Below are 9,106 nucleotides of genomic sequence, written 5' to 3' on the forward strand. Positions count from 1 at the left end.
TTTATAATTGAAATACAAACATCAATGTTTAATTTCAAAAATCTATATTCATTTATATCAGTATTGAGCTAACGCTATTGATACAGTCTTGAGTGCAGTTGTGGGCAGCAAATAGAATGTTCCGGTAAGACACTTGTATGTAGGCAGTGATTGATTTATTGTCTACTCATTGAAAGCATAGTTTAGAACGGGCACTAATGATGATCCCTACTTCATTAGCTAGACTTTTGAAAAAGTAATTGGGATAAGAGATAATGTCTCAGTAAATACAGCTCGGTGCGACTAACTTAAAAAAGACAAAATGGTGTGAGTTGAACGAAATCCAGCTAAGAGTGATTTAATTATTCAATTTAATTAAAATAATTTAAGCTTAAACAGTAATTGTCAAGCTATTCATTCAATTTCAGTGGCTAACTGTTGACCTTTTTGTGCTTTTTTGTTTTGTTGTTGTTGTATGGCATAATTTAACAAACACTTCTATTCGAAATGAAATTATTTCCACTAGCGTAATATATGTCTATTTAATTATGTGACAATATTATTGCTAAATGACAACTGAAGAACTGTGTTATTAAGTTACAAATTGTTAGTTCACTGTTGATCAATAATATTTAACAAAAATGAATGTTGTAAACAAAGATATATCGTAAAGCGTATACGATTCTCCATAATGGCAGCATTTATTTAAAAGTCCTTTCATTTCGTACCAAATATGAATAACAATAAACCTACGAAATCGTATGAAACTGAGCAATAAGCTTTTACATGTAACTGGATGAAAGTTGAATTTTAATGTGACTTTTTGTGAAAAGTTATATTTCTTGTATTTTTACAATTTCTGTAAGCTTGATAAACTTTTGGCTGTTTTCACTAAAATTGTTAATAATAATATTTTTTGCTCAAGGCTGTGCCAAAAAATAAGATGTATCCAACTGTGATACAGTATTTGACAGATTTAACAATACTGTTTCTGCATAGTATTACTACACTGAACAAGTTTGCAAACTCCAATTTTAACCAATCAGATTTTAAAATTCTAACGATTAGCCAATCAGGTTACCAAAGCTCAACATCATTAACTAATCATATTCTTGAAGCCTAAACCTTTAGATAAAAATTTAAACTTCAACTTTGCTCGCTGTGTTGCAGGTTTTGTGGACTTGAAAGATGCATCACCCATGGCACAGGCTCTCAACAAGCGAGCAGTGAGTGTTTGGAATATGTTCGACAAGTTCGCTAAAGCGTTGCTTGGTTGAGGATCTGTAACAGGAATATTTTAATAAAGGTAATACGATTAAATAGTTTTCATATTTTTATAAGTCTATTTTCTTTCTGCAAAAGCTCACAATACTTTGAAAGGTTAAGTTAGTCATGTAGTTGATAGGAGAACTGGCATAAAATTGTGACATACAACTATGCATACCGCATCGCTGTGCACATACCACATCACTGTGTGCATACAACATTGCTGTGTGCATACCACATCACTGTGTGCATACCACATCGCTGTGCGCATACCACATCGCTGTGCGCATACCACATCACTGTGTGCATACCACATCACTGTGTGCATACCACATTGCTGTGCGCACACCACATCGCTGTGTGCATACCACATCGCTGTGTGCATACCACATTGCTGTGCGCATACCACATCACTGTGTGCATACCACATTGCTGTGTGCATACCACGTCGCTGTGTGCATACCACATTGCTATGCACATACCACATCGCTGTGTGCATACCACATTGCTGTGTGCATACCATATCACTGTGTGCATACCACATTGCTGTGTGCATACCATATCACTGTGTGCATACCACATCACTGTGCGCATACCACATCGCTGTGTGCATACCACATCACTGTGTGCATACCACATTGCTGTGTGCATACCGCATCACTGTGTGCATACCGCATTGCTGTGCGCATACTACATCGCTGTGCGCATACCACATCGCTGTGGGCATACCACATTGCTATGCACACCACATTGCTGTATAGATGCCACGTTGCTGTGTGCAAAGCCCATTGATGTGTACATGCCACATCATTGTGCGCATGCCACATCATTGTGCTCATACCACTTTACTGCGCGCATACCACATAACTGTGTGCATACCAGATGACTGTGCAGGTACCACATGACTGTGCAGGTACAACATTGCTGTGCACATACCACTTTGCTGTATGTATGCCACATCACTGTGCATGTACCACATTGCTGTACACATACCACATCATTAGGTCCATATCATGTTACCATGTGCATGGTTATAGTTTACTATATACTAAATTGAAAACTACTGTTAAAATACATACAATGGATGTAGCTGACTGCCCCTTGTGTTAAATTAATTAGTCCAGTGCAGTATGTCACCTGAAGTCTAATGGGCTATTTTGGGCTGATTCGTGTTTCCGAATCTAGCCAGTTTCGGCTGGATTAATGCTTTCAGCATTCTTCGCTTTGGGTGCCATCAATGGAGCAGCAATTATTTTGGAGCAATTTCTGGAGCTTGGCTTAGCGACTCTTAAAATTGGGTGGGTTTATATCCCATTTTATTGCCTCTGCTTTGGCGTTGTCTGCGGAATCGGTGCACCAGATGTTCAGCTCATGACAGTAACCCATTAACCATTTTTTATAACTTTTTACATGCCTGGTACACCATATAAATACACGTCAGCAACTCACCCAGACCAGTCTCTACAACTCATCAAGACGGCAAAGTTACAAGTTCGCTCTTCAAAACTTTATTTATCAATTTATGAACATGATACCTTTACTATAATATAGAGACTTTTCAAGCAATTATACCTGTTGGATAAATATTTTAAATATCTCCTAAGTACTAGCAAGGCTCCAATGAGAGGAGAATAGAGGTATGTTAATTTTTATTCATGACATTTACATCTGCTTTTATTTACCTCTTGTAATATCCGCATACTCTATTTGCATATTTTATTCATACATTTTATCCACTGCTGACATCATCATAATCATATTCTACTTTTTATAATTTCTAGTTTTTACGGGATTTACTGGTCAATAAACCAATTATCTCTGTCCAAAAACAACTCCAAAAACTCGATATGGGCCTCAGCTACAGTAAAAACTCTACTCCAGAGAGGTTGATGTAAAGATCCATCGAAGCTTACGAAATGAGTATATGCCCGGCTAAAAGTGACGTCGTCTCCGAAGCAGCCTTCACAGCACCAGAAACTCTAATATCGCAAACCCTAACTAACATTAACATTTAAGGATATCCTCATCTACACTATTCAACAATGAGAGCACCGGAACTCATGGTCGATAGTGAGCAATTTTAACTATACCAGGCATTTCAACTTTTTCAATTTTTAATAATTGTAAGGTTTATGTGTTCCTGTCAAGCTGAACTTGAGTGTACAGGTCCCTGTAGTTTTTGCCTTTGTAGTGGAGTAATCGGATATTTATCCGCTTTGCTCACAGAGTCGTTGTTGTTGGGTTCGGGTCGTTGCCCTTTGTGCTTGTTCCATTTATTTGTGGTGCTCGAGGTGCTGTGTGTTTGGGAGGGCTCTCTTTTGACTGACTGGCTCTGTTTTGTGGGGTGGTCAGCGTGGGATAAATCATGGCTTCAGGTGATAGCACTGACACTATTAGTGAACTGCGTAGAAGTGATAGGATTAGAACTAAAACTGAAAAGGCTCTGCAGTCCGAGCTGCTTGAACCCGTTAGGAAGATTAACTCTTGTGTAGTTAAATTTAACAAGGTCGCCGCAGGCAGTGATGTAAACAACCCTGTCATCTTTCCCCAGATTCAAAACGTTGTGTTAGAAGCTCAATCTGAGTTACATGTTTTTATGAAACTCCCCACTCTTGATCAAAATGATGAAATTCAAAGTTTGGCTAAGCAAGTTTCATTGATGTCAGATTATATATAAGCAGAACAGGCTAAAAATAGTGACAGCGTCAGCTGTCGCAGTGCAACCTCAAAATCATCACGCTCTAGGTCTGAAAAAGCAATTAGCTTATCTAACGCTTCTTCTAAAGGTTCTATTCGTGCAGTTAGAAACAAAATCGATGCTGCTAACATTGAATTTGAATTACAAACATTGCGTGAGCAGGCCGAACTCAAGGCCCAAATGGATAGAATGCAACTTGAGCTCCAGGCTAGTCAACTGGTAGCTAAACAGAAACGGCTTAGGGCTAGGGCAGACATTCTAGAACAATATGATCCAGAGGAGCGGGAGGAAATAGAAGACGCACTTGAAACTAGGTCCCAGCATGGCGATATTGTCATTACTCCTATCCAGTCGGTGGTAATACCTCATCCTGTTCAACCTAGTGTGGTCTCAATTGGCTCCAGCAGAGCTTCCAATGCTAGTAATATAGCTCAAACTATTAGTCATGTTAGTGATACTTCAGTTATTGCAGATCAAATAGCTAAGGCCATGCGTTGCAATCGACTGCCGGTCCCGGAACTGTCTATTTTTACAGGAAATCCCTTGGACTATGTAGATTGGGAAATTTCTTTCCGTACTCTTATTGAAGATTCTGGTATTCCTGTATCAGACAGAATCTATTACCTTAAAAAGTATGTCGGTGGCGCAGCCAAAAAAGCTAGAAGCGGATATTTCCTGCTTAGTGACAGTAATGCGTATTTCAAGGCTAAGAGAATGATCAAAGAAAGATTCGGCTCAAGTTTCACTGTAACTGAATCCGTGGTAGGCTAAATAACTGGCCCAAAATTAAATCTCAGGACAATGCAGGCATTCAAGACTTTTCGGATTTTTTGTCACAATGCGAAGCTGCAATGGGGTCTCTTGATAAACTGCAAATTTTAAATGACTCACATCAAAACCGTGCAATGTTTGAAAAATTACCCGAATGGGGGTCCTCCCATGTTTTGTGACGATTCTGACGACCCGACGACAGGGATATTAAAAAAGTGACAGACGAGACGACCATTTACCAATGTAGGTGACGAGGATTGCGTAAATAGGATTACTAAAGGTACGGCTGCACGTAACGAATTTTTCGTTGGTTCGGAGTTCTGGCCGAAATCACGAAAAATGCAGAATTAATCGGTCAATATTGTCAGAATTATTTGAGCTGTGCATGCCCACCGAGTTCGTCGACGAACGCTTTTGACAGATTAAACAAATTATTAGCGAGCACGATTCAAGCAGCTTTAGCAATTAGTATAGTCCAAGACATGTACCGTGACACACGATAAAAATACGAAAGCATTTCAACATAGAACACACGATGTAATTGTCTAAGTCGCGCTATTATTAGTTAGCGAACACGACTTTAGCAAATTTTAAGATATATGTAGTCCGAAAACATAATGCGACACACAAAAAAATTATTACAGAAAGTTATCATAGTAAATATGATGCAACTGACTTGTTTGCGCTAGAGATGTCGACATTCTCTCCCACAAAACTTATGCTGCTAAAAAGGAAATATAATTAAAAAATAAACAAATTGTAGCTATAGCGTCCAAACAATAAATACATTCAATAACGCAATCTAAGCAGTTGCATCGTGTGTACTATGTTGATTTGCACTTATACTTTTACTATTGTGTGTCATTATACGTCTCTTGGACTATACTAATTGCAAAAGCTGCTGAGATCGTGCTCGCTAGCACGATTCTAGCAGCGCAGAATAATTCCGTGTGTTTCAATCATTTCGTGATTTTGGTTAGAACCAACGGAAATTTTGTTACGTGTTGCCGTACCGTTACTAACTTATTATTTGTTCATAAATCACCACGGTCAACCGAAACTTCACTAGTTTTGGTTTGAAGCATCTGGCCCAGCATTTACAGACTGCCAAATAACTAAAGCAATGAAATGCCACGACATTGACAGCAAATCTGTTTCCAAGTCTGTGACTGACAGTGATTATTAAAGGCAATCTCGGTCTATTTTCAGTACAAGAAATATAGCTCTAAAAACCTAAGACGGCTGTCACTCTTCGCGGAGTAATCAGCAACGCTCCCAAACATCACTAATATATTTGTAAAGGTCGCTGGTTGAGCCATGCTTTTGGTTAGCAGAAGTTCAAACCTAGCGAGTTTCAGATTTTTAACGCAACCCGATGCCACCAGTATAGATATTTGTATTAAAATAACGAATGTGAAGAAAGAGGTTGTTTTGGTTACCAATTTGAAAAAGGTGACAGTGATTTTAAAAGTGACGACAGTGATTTTAAAAGTGACGACAGTGATTTTAAAAGTGACTATTCTGACGACAGCTTTGTGTGGTAGGGCCCCTCCCCCGAATGGCTAGCCAATAAATGGAAGCGTAAAGTTTTTCAATATCGCAAAACCTCTGGTGGCTACCCTAACTTTTCAGCATTTGTTAGTTTTGTTAGAGATGAGTCTGAAATTGCTAATGACCCTATCACTGGCAGTGCTCCAATCACGAGTCCTACCTATCAATCAGACAGCGCAAGTAAACGACCGGCTAGGTCATCAAATTGTCATTCACATGCAACGTCAGCTAATGCCAATACGGCTGACAAGTTTTGCGGCTATTGTGATATGAGTAATCATAAAATTTCTGACTGTTTTAAATTCGCTAAGCTCTCTCGCTCTGAAAAAAGCCAATACATTTCTGCTAAAAGACTGTGCTACCATTGCTTACTCGATTCGCATGCTAGAAGGGACTGCCAAAAGCAGTTCAAATGTCGAAAGTGTCAGGGTCCGCATTGCACCAGCATGCACTTCAATGATCCCCCATCCAGAGTAAATCAGCATCGGCAGACGACCAAATCAGAATCTGAACCCGAACCTAGTCATTAGTCTAAATCTATTTCTACAGTGAACAATGCTATTGCTAAAGTCAATGCACCTAAATCTGAGGAATCAAAGCCTCAACATGCTAGGGCAGAGCTACCACAGCCATCACCTAGCCGAACTAACGGAAAGAGTGAGCAAATCTCTTCTAACTGTAATGCCACAAACACCAAATCTGGTCTGAACTCTATGGTTGTACCTGTCTGGCTGTGAGACTCAAGCACTCCTGAACATGAAATTCTTGTCTATGCCATGTTAGATACAATGTCAGATACTACCTTTATAACCAACCATGCCGCTAGGGACCTCAACATAACTGGCAAATCCACTTCCCTAAATATGTCAACCATGAATAGTATTAACAGCGTGAAACAATGTGATGTTTATGGTAGTCTCATGGTTAGGCTTTAGGTTTTCTCTCTCTCTTCATTCTACATGATAAACAAATTCTACAAAACGTTTGTAAAGGCAGCTCTGATTGGGATGAACCTCTCAAAGAAAACATTGTAAAACGATAGTTCTCTTGGAAATCTGATTTGAACTCGCTTGGAAAAGTCTCAATTACTCATTGCATACACCCAGCCGATTTTGGTGAAGTAGTGAAAACAGAATTACATCATTTTTCAGATGCCAGTACTCTTGGCTACGGTCAATGCTCCTACCTTAGGCTTGTGAATAGCTCTGGTCAAATCAATATAACGCTCTTAGGAGCTAAATCCAAAGTCATTCCCTTAAATAAGGCAATTACAATCCCTCGTGCAGATCTCCAAGCAGCTGTTTTATCCTCAAAGATGGCAGCAGCCCTCAAATCTGATCTCAAACTCCCAAACATTACACAAGAGTTCTTTTGGACAGATTCAAAAGTAGCTTTAGGCTACATCCAAAATAAAACTAAACGCTTTCACGTATATGTGGCAAATAGAGTACAACAGATCCATGATCTTAGTGATGCCTGTCAGTGGCATTACGTAAGCACTCAACTCAATCCAGCAGATATTGCATCTAGGGGCGCTTCTATCGATAGTTTATTAGCATCCTGCTGGTTTCAAGGGCCAGCCTTCCTGTGGCAGCCTGACCTGTCAATCATGTTAACCTCAGCCAGCTTTGATCTCAATAGTGAGAATCCTGAAGTAAAAGCTAATTGTCATGCCAATATGGTCACTGAACCTAATCAAAACAAACCCATGGTATCTAGACTTGTCGCATTTTCAACGCTAAAATCAGCTGTTAGGGCAATTGTCAGATTGCAAACTGGCGTACAGCGTAAACTGAATCCAAGTGTAACTCTATCCAGCATCGCAAAGCAAAAGAAGGCCACAATTCAGATAATGAAATGGGCACAGCAAGATGTCTTTTGGGATGAATATAAACAAATAAAATGTGGAAAAGTTCTTTCAAACAGCAGTTTATCAAAACTTGGTCTGTTCATTGATTCTGACAATCTAATACGAGTAGGTGGTAGGCTTCAGAACTCCAACCTCTCTTATGACGAAACACACCCGATATTGCTCCCAAAGAAATCCGCCGTTACTAATCTAGTGATCGATTATTGTCACAAGAAAGTTATGCATCAAGGTAGAGGCATGACCATGGCCGAAATCAGAAATTCTGGGTACTGGGTCTTAGGATGTAATTCCATTGTCGCATCGTTTATACACCAATGCATAACATGTCAAAAAATACGGCGTCCAACGGCTAATCAAAAAATGACTAACCTTCCAATCTCTCGTACTGAGCAAAATCCTCCTTTCACTTACGTCGGGAGCGATTGTTTTGGTCCTTTTCACGTAAAAGAGAACCGAAAAGAATTGAAAAAATATGGTGTTATTTTTACTTGTATGGCCTCTCATGCGATTCATATCGAACTCGTAGATGATCTATCTACTGATGCATTCATAAATACTCTACGTTGTTTTATCGCAATCCGTGGTCCTATCAGACAGCTACATTCTGACCAAGGTACTAATTATATAGGTGCTGCTAACAAATTTGCCAAGACTCTCAAAGAGGGTACAAATACAGTATCTCGCTTCGCCATAACCAACAGTTTCGAGTGGGTCACTAACAGCCCTTACTCAAGTCATATGGGTGGTTCATAGGAAAGACATATCAGAACAATCAGGTCCATTCTAAATTCAATGCTCACAGTCCATGCTACTAAACTTGATAGTGCCACTTTTCGCACATTTCTATATGAGGTCATGGCTATCATGAATTGCAGACCTTTAACCACAGCTTCAGATGATTTTAACTCTCTGTCACTTAGCCCTAATCAAATTCTCGCCATGAAAACTAAAGTTGTTCTCCCACCACCTGG

General features: G+C 39.4%; 1 pseudogene; it reads left to right on the forward strand.

Moving 5' to 3' along the window:
- Positions 1-4,123: 4,123 nt before the first annotated feature.
- Positions 4,124-8,888, forward strand: LOC137394278 (uncharacterized; annotated as a pseudogene).
- The last annotated feature ends 218 nt before the right edge of the window (positions 8,889-9,106 follow it).

This window comes from Watersipora subatra, chromosome 4, assembly GCF_963576615.1.
Source record: "Watersipora subatra chromosome 4, tzWatSuba1.1, whole genome shotgun sequence".
NCBI lineage: Eukaryota > Metazoa > Bryozoa > Gymnolaemata > Cheilostomatida > Watersiporidae > Watersipora > Watersipora subatra.